The sequence below is a fragment of the Spermophilus citellus genome (genome assembly GCF_964194105.1).
Source record: "Spermophilus citellus genome assembly, chromosome: 11".
Classification (NCBI taxonomy): Eukaryota; Metazoa; Chordata; class Mammalia; order Rodentia; family Sciuridae; genus Spermophilus; species Spermophilus citellus.
Genome location: NC_138192.1, coordinates 131,783,776 through 131,791,559, shown reverse-complemented (window position 1 = coordinate 131,791,559; position 7,784 = coordinate 131,783,776). Strand labels below are relative to the sequence as shown.

The following is a 7,784-nucleotide window of genomic DNA, read 5'->3' as shown; positions in this document are numbered from 1 at the left end:
CAAACCTGAGTCAACTTACATAAGGTCAACTATAAAAGAAATCGGTGGCAACAGGTCCCCCTACACTCATGGGGCTTGGGGCAAGGGCTCAAAGAGTTCAAGGGTTCATGCGTGATACAGATATACTATATAGAGAGATATTTTAAAGATATAAATCAAGTTCACAGACTAGTAAACATGTTTTATGATTCTATCCTGAAAAACACCTCAGAGCAACAAAGACTGAGCTATAAATGTCAAGCTATTGTATCAAGGGACGGAGAGCTGTGGACACCTAAGTTAATCATCGCTGTGTGTGCCTAAGAGGCCTGTGGACAGGTTAAGCTGTTTGACCAAATCACTAAATAGCAACGTACACAATCCATGGCATACATTACCCAAACAGTTTGTCTTTTCTTTATTTTAACAAAAACACTACTTAAGTTGTTACAATTAGTATGTTTATAAAATTTGCATTCTGTTGATAGCCATGACAAGTTGGACCTTCTTGAGTCATTTTTTATTAAAAACTTGCCTGCTAGAGCCTAGCCATTGGAATCATCAACAAAAGTCTTAGAGGGACACTGAGCTGCAGAAATGCACCAGGAATTTACATAATTTGTTCAAACATTATAATATTGCTGAGATAAAGACATTTTCAGTGTAGCATAAAATAATACAAATGTTTTAATTTCACCATTTAAATTACAAACACTCAAATGATTTTCACAATCCCTTAAAGCAATATCAAGATTCATAGAAAAACATGAAGGACTGGCTTTAGCCTCACATGTGGCCTTTCTAGAGTGTCATAAACTCACGGGTAAAAGCAGCACCCAAGATGATTCAACACTGGGAATGTTCTGAGACACCAGGCCAGAGTTCCGAGCCTCTGTTCATTTGTGGATGTTTCCGGAATCCCCGTCAGGAAAAGGATGCTGGGCACTTCTGGACAAAACCACTTGATGTGAGAGCCCACCCCATCTGTGCTGCCTGCAAGGAGGAATCAAGGAGGGAATCCTTTTGTCTTCTTGAAGTGCTCACCAGCTCTCTGGTGGTTACAGGTGCATCAGATGGTTTGGGGATATGCCACCTTAGGCCTGGGGAGCAGAGACCAGGGAGAAGCATTTCTCTGGACTTGTGTTGTTGTGTTTACTGGAGCAGATGTATAGTGCTGGGCAGGCTCAGAGCCCAGTGGGAAAAGCTCATGCGTGCTCAGTACATTTATTGGAGGGGGGTTATGATAATTTCGAGCCTCTGAAGTTGGGGACCCAGGATGGGTTGCTCTTGCCTACATCAAAGACAACCAAGTGGTAGTGCAGCTTGGGACCTGGAGAGGGGTGAAGGTGGCCTTCTGCCTGTGCACAGAAACCCAGCAAAGTATTGGGCCACAGGCCAGCAGGTGGCGCTCACTCTCTGACCAAAGACTGCACCTTCCCACCAAGACCCAGGTAACTTCCATGGGGGCCCAGACATGGGGTGCCTGGGGCAGCAATCTTGGCGGGGCATGGGATGGAGAAGCGGGGCTACCATGCACCTTATCCAGCTGTGTAAATCCCACAGACCTCACCTCCAAGAGGCTGCATCAGCTCCCCATGTAACTCTGAAGAGCTACCCCAAGAGGGGCGCACCAGACACCCGTCAAACTCCAGAGGCCTACGACAAGCTGCTCCAGAGATGGGGATGGGGTGGGAGAGTCCCAGTGTGATCTCAGGGTCTGGGAAGGTCTCCCTCTGCGGTCCTTTGAAAGACAGAATTTACAACTTCCATTGTAATTGGAAGTCAGTGCTGCTTATGGGACTGGGGCTAGGTTTGGAGTTTCAAGTCCAGGTCAGAAAGGCACCTCTTCTGAAAGGATGGTCCGTATAGCTTCTCTCCTTCATGCCCAGTTGCCGGCAAGTAGTGATACCTGTAATGGTTTGGATCTGGAAAGACCCCATAGTCATGTGTGTTAAAGTCTTGATCTCCAACACAGCAGTATACACAGGTGAGATTCTGGGAAGTGACTGGATCATGAGAGCTCTAATCCCATCAGTGGATTAATCCAGTTAAGAGTCCATATCTGAATGGGTTATTGGGAGGTGGTAGAAACCGTAGAGGTTGGACACTAGTTGGAGGCAGTGAGTCTTTGGAGCTGTGCCCTAGGACTATATCCTGTCCCTGGCCCCTTTCTCTTACCTCTCTGCTTTCTGGCTGCCAAAAGGTGAGCAGCTTTGCTCCATCGTGCCCTTCCACCATGATGTACTGCCTCTCCACAGTACAGCAATGGATTCAGCCGACCATGACTAAATCCCAAATCTAAGCCAAAGTTTTCATTTAAATTGATTTTATCAAGTATTTTATCCAAGTGATGAAAAGCTCACATGTTATTATTTTTTTTTAAATTATTTTTTGCAAGTGTGCTACCACTGAGCCACAGCCCCAGCCCTCCCATCACGGCGCTGTGATGCCTTGTGGGTTGATCTTATAACTGAGACAGCTATTAAGTAACAGGCAGGTAGTGTCTACAGAATGGATACACTGCACACAGGGATGATCCATATCCCTGACAAGATGTGGTGGGTGTTCAGAACAGTGGGCAACTTGAAATTTATGAATTGTTCATTTATGGAATTTTCTATTTCATATTTTCAGACCTCAAATTTCCAAGGGTAACTAAAACCTCAGAAAGCAAAACTGTGGATGAGGGAAGGGAGAGCTACTGTATTATCACCCCATTCTACATGAGTCACTCAGGCTTAAGGACTTGGTTAAATGGCCGGGGCAGAATTGGAACTCAGACCCAAAGCGCATCCTCTTAACAACCTAGTGATTCTCTTGAACACGAGTAGGAGAACCAGGGAAAGGGAGTAACAACAGCCACAAACCAGCAGGGACAGATGAGGCCGAAACCCATGTGCATAAAAGGCTGTGGTTGGGAGAACCACACCAGACCCCCACCCTGCCTCCCCTCCTTAAATAAACTCCAGCCTGAACTAGGGACAGCTAGAAATGACATGTGCTCGGCAGACCCAGCTTTGTGAAGTCGCCTGCAGCCCTTCCACCCTGTGCCCTCTACTCCAGTCCTCACCCCTCCCCAGAAGCCACCCTGTGCCCCCTACTGCAGTCCTCATCCCTCCCCAGAAGCCACCCTGTGCCCCCTACTCCAGTCCTCACCCCTCCCCAGAAGCGTTGTAGAAGTTCTGTTGTCCCCAGTTCCCGCGGGTGGGTGACCTGAGTCTAGAGCCACAGGCTGGACACACACGCCGGCTGCCTCCTGGCAGGGAGTTGCCTATCCAGTGTCCCCTTCTCTGGATGGACGCGGGCTCACTGCACCCCTGCCCTTATTTAGAAGCACTGATCCATGCAGCACGCCCTGGTGCCAGCTCTGTCTGCCACTGAGGGCCAGAGAGGCAGCTGAAGCCAGGCCCCTGAGTGGCTGTTTAGAGCAGTTCGGAACTCCCTGATGAGATCATCTCTTGTCTATCAGTCCAGGGTGAAAAAGGACAGAAAGAAAAACAGCGGGGTGGGGGGACAGAGAAGACGGGCTCAGGGCAGATTCTCTGGTTCCGTAACTTTCTGTTCAAGAAAAAGGGCTCCAGGAAATCTCTGGAAGAAGCAACATGTCACAAAGAGGATTCAGCCTTTGGCCTCCTCCGGGAATGTGAATGCAGGCAGCAATGTCCCCCAAGGATCCCCTCTGACTCCCGCTGCATGGAGACCAAGGCTCCTGTCAGAGCAGCCTGCCTGTCCTGGGGAAGTTCCAGCACCCTCGAGTTCTGTGGGCCCTTCTTAGAGGACCCTGGGTCTCTGTCCCCAGGGAGGCTGAGAACAGACAGCAATTTCTCACCTGCAGGTGGCTCCTGCCCGGGTCTCCTGGGAGTGTGACTCTTCACGGCAGGTACGTGTTTCTAGAGCTGAGAATGAAGTCCCTTGGTGCAAAAGCAGTGCAGCCTCCGGGGATGGGGAGTGGAGAAGAAAGTCACTATCCTGACCCTGGACGATGAGAGCTCCCGGGAGCTGGGGGCCCCAGGACCTCACCAGCTCCGCCAACCCCACGTTTTCTTCACAAGGGACCCGTGACCATGGCCCTCTGTTTAACAAACCTCCATTTACAGCATGTTCTTATTGAGCAATAATTGCTTTTCCATGTTTAATTGCACAGCTAAGGGTCGTGGCGTAACCAGTCTTCGGACAGAGTTGATGGATTCCAGCTGACAGCAATGGCAGCCTTCCACTAAGCCATGCCACCATCCCACCGGGACGCTGCCCAGGTCCCCCTCACCCTCTGTGTGGGTGAGAGCCCTGCACAGGTCCCCACCTGCTCCCCACCACGGCAGCTCTCTGTGGTCCGCTCCTCCCTGTCATGCCCCACACTACTCCTGCTGGCTGCCTGGAACTCCAGGACAGCCCCCGAGGGTGACGTGGCCACACGGCCTGGAGAAGAGCACAGGGCTTCGTGAGCTCTCAGTGAGTGACGTCGTGAAGGCCACACCCAGGTTGCCAGTCCCACTGTAGCACCAGGGACGCTGGCCCTGCCTGTGTGGCAGGCCGAATGTCTGGAGACCACTGTTCAAAATAGAACATCCTTCACCCTGGATGCTAAGAATAACTATTCCCACAAGCCATAAAAAAAATCAAAGAAAGAAAGAAAGAAAGATAAATGAGTTTCTGCATCACGGAGTTGGTTATGGGCTCTCCATTTCTCCTCCTAAGACGGTCTCCGGGCTGTGCGCTTGCCTAGCGCTTGGGGCTGTGGGTTGTTCCGTCTCCAGCACATAAAAAGGCGGGGACGATAGCCAATCTCCTCCTTTAGGAAAGCAGCCCCCCACAGCAGGGCAGGCCCACCCGCACTGCCATTCCCCGTGTGTGAGCTGTGTACCTACCGCACCCTGGATCTCCCCACTGCAGAACCTCTCCTGGGCCACCACCCTTGGGCCTCTCTCCGACCCCTCTTGTCTCCTGTGCTCCTTAGCAACTACAAGAACACACACAGATACACACACACATATCTGTACACATTCACTGCACATGCATGTACGCACAAGCTCAGATACCACACGTGTGCACACACATGTGCCAACACACAGGTACACACATGTGCCATCACATACAGGCACAGACCTGATGCATGCACACCCACACACAGATGCAGGCACACACTCACACAAGTACACACATGTGTTTATACACACTCGTGCAGAGATCCACATACGTCCACAACACAGCCTCACTCACATTCTCACGTGCACGAGCACACACGCGTGCCTGTCCTCACAACCTCCGTGGAAGGCCAGCACCTCTCAGAGACAGCCCAGGAGTCCTTCTCAGGCTGCATCACGACCTGGCATCTCCCCTCTGTGCACTGTGGCCAGTCCATGCCTGCAGATCTGCCAGCGTGAGGTCCATGCCCTGCCCACCTGACCACAGCCCCTTCCCACTCACCGCCCTCAGCTACATTTGTTCTTCGCTATGTTCTGGTGCCTACCGCGTGGGTAAAACATTAATGAGTATCTCCAAGCTCATAAGGAAGACAAGGCAGGACCACCCCCTGCATTGAATAGATGGGAAGAGAGCTGAGGAGAGGGGCAAGCAGTCCCAGCCCCTAGCATGAGGACGCCAGTGCTCCTCCTTTCAAATGATTCTCTCAGGTTTCCTAAGTTCTAATCCAATAGCAGCGATCTTCTCTGCTACAAAAGATGCATCCAATTTTGTATGGCTCTTAATGAGCTAAATCATAGTGATTTTCCTGATTTCTATGGTTTTTTTCTAAGACTATGTAACAAATCGGCACCGACTCAGTGGCTTAAAGCAACACAGACTTATCGTCTTTCAGTTGCTGTGAGCTGGGGTCCTGGGCAGGTCAGTGAGGGCCTCTGCTCCGTCTCACCAGGCTGAATTCAGGGTGTTCCTGTGGGGGCTGCAGTTCTGAGGCTCCAGGTTCTCCCCCAAGTTCATGAGGCCGTAGGCAGAATCCTGCACCCGTAGCTGGGCTGAGCTCTTGTTTTTCCCTGTCAACGGGGCCCACTCTCAGTTCCTAGAGGACTTTCTTGTCCCAGCCACACTGCACCTTAGAACACCGTGGCTCAGTGCACAGCCCTGGGGCTGGTTTTCCAGACAGTGGGCTGCTCTTGGCATCTTGTGTGACAGCATGGTCACAGGTGGGACTCCCTCCTCCTCCTTCCAGGTCCCACGCAGGGGAGTGGGGTGATGCCATGTGTCTGCCCAGGGCAGATCTCCAGCACCTTGGAATTCTGCCTGACGCTTCGTTCATTTTCAGGGAAATTTCACTGGAATTCCTTTTAGCTCAATCTCTTCTGTGATTTCTGAGAAAAATTTTTGCACACAAACTCATTAAGACCTCCAAGTTGACCTTTAGATACTTCACAGCTACTTAGCAATATTTCATCTGGACATGACGCAGGTTCCTCTTTGAACCTGGCTTTACTCTCCACCAGAGTGGCATGCTCGGAATGTGAACTCAGTTTATATCATCCACCTCCGCAGCTGCCCAGCACTGGCAGGGATACGGCTCCAGGTTCTCAGAGCTGTTATTTTAAAAACCCTCTTCCAAACACATCGGCCTGTACCACTGTCCAGGGAAGCTCTGCGCTCACCGGCTCGCTTCTTGGGGCCCTTCTGCAGGCTCACCTTTGGCCTCTTTCAGTGGTGGATTCCCTGGGGAGGAGAGGGATGGCTTAGAATCAAAGAGTTTCTAGAAGCTTCTTTGTCCACTTTGATGTTTGGAAAATTCCATGATTGAAGAATAGAAAGTTCTTTTGTTTCTATAGCTCTTCATTAATGACACATCCCCAGGAGGCCAAATGGTGGGACTAAGTCAACAAATTCCAAGTCTAGGAAGCAGATGCTTGGGCCTGCTTGTTTATGCAGCACAAGCACAGGTGGCATTGTGACCGGCTTCTACAAGAGGGGACAGCCTTCTCTAAGAGAGCTGCACACAGAGGGGAAACAACGTACCCTTTCCTCACCCTGCTCCCTGGCTTTGATGCTTGATTCTGGCTGTAGGTTCTTTCTGCTGCTCAAGTGTCTATCATGTGACCTTCAGCAGAGGACCCACTTGTTAGGCAAGCCTCCAGAGAGAGTTCAGGTGACCCGTGACCTCAATCTGCCTTCTGCGTGGACCTTTGTGTCTCTAGGAGGAAGTGGGGCTTCCCCGCTGCAGGAAATGGCTTTTCACACGTTGTTATTCTACCACAAATGATCTCCAGATATTTTTATCAGCCTAATAAATAAGATTTTAGACAGCTTAAAGGGATTGCAAGGAACAACTGAGAGCAATCCCTAAGAGCATGCTTTTTGTTTGCAGAGATCTGGATTTGTAATAAAATGAAACTCTGATTCTCTGCATGCTTAGGGATTTGATGCTTTGGTTAATTTAATTTTCTGGACACATGAAAGTTAATCCAAGTGTTCATTTCAGCTCCTGTTGTTGAAAATCTCTGTAAAATGTGATGGCTAGAAAACAGAGATTCTGAAAAGGAAAATGTGGTCAATTCTACTGGTTTTTAGACTGAATGTGAGAACCTCAGGATTTGGTGGTACATTTTGGGGTGACTGCCCAGCTCAGGATGACTCTGTAAGCTGCCTTTTACGTGCAGGGAAGTTCCGGCCTTGCTTGGTAAACCTAGCCTGTCCTCAGGCTGCAGCAGAGACAGCACCTGGCCCCAAGAGAGCTGCGGAAGTGGGGACGGTTCCCTGGGAAAAAAGCAAGAGGCCAGATTCTCTGGTGGCTGGAATTACAACACATGGATTTAGGAGCTGGGGGCAGGAGCTTTCTACATACCATATGGACTAAGGAACTGGCC

General features: G+C 50.2%; 1 long non-coding RNA gene across 1 annotated transcript; it reads right to left on the bottom strand.

The window, feature by feature from the left end:
• Positions 1-782: 782 nt before the first annotated feature.
• On the bottom strand, positions 783-3,912 carry LOC308630886. Its single transcript, XR_014018063.1, has 3 exons — positions 3,809-3,912; positions 1,550-1,720; positions 783-972 (listed from the first exon to the last, which is right to left on the bottom strand). It is a non-coding gene; the product is annotated as an uncharacterized lncRNA (long non-coding RNA).
• Between the last annotated feature and the right edge of the window lie 3,872 nt (positions 3,913-7,784).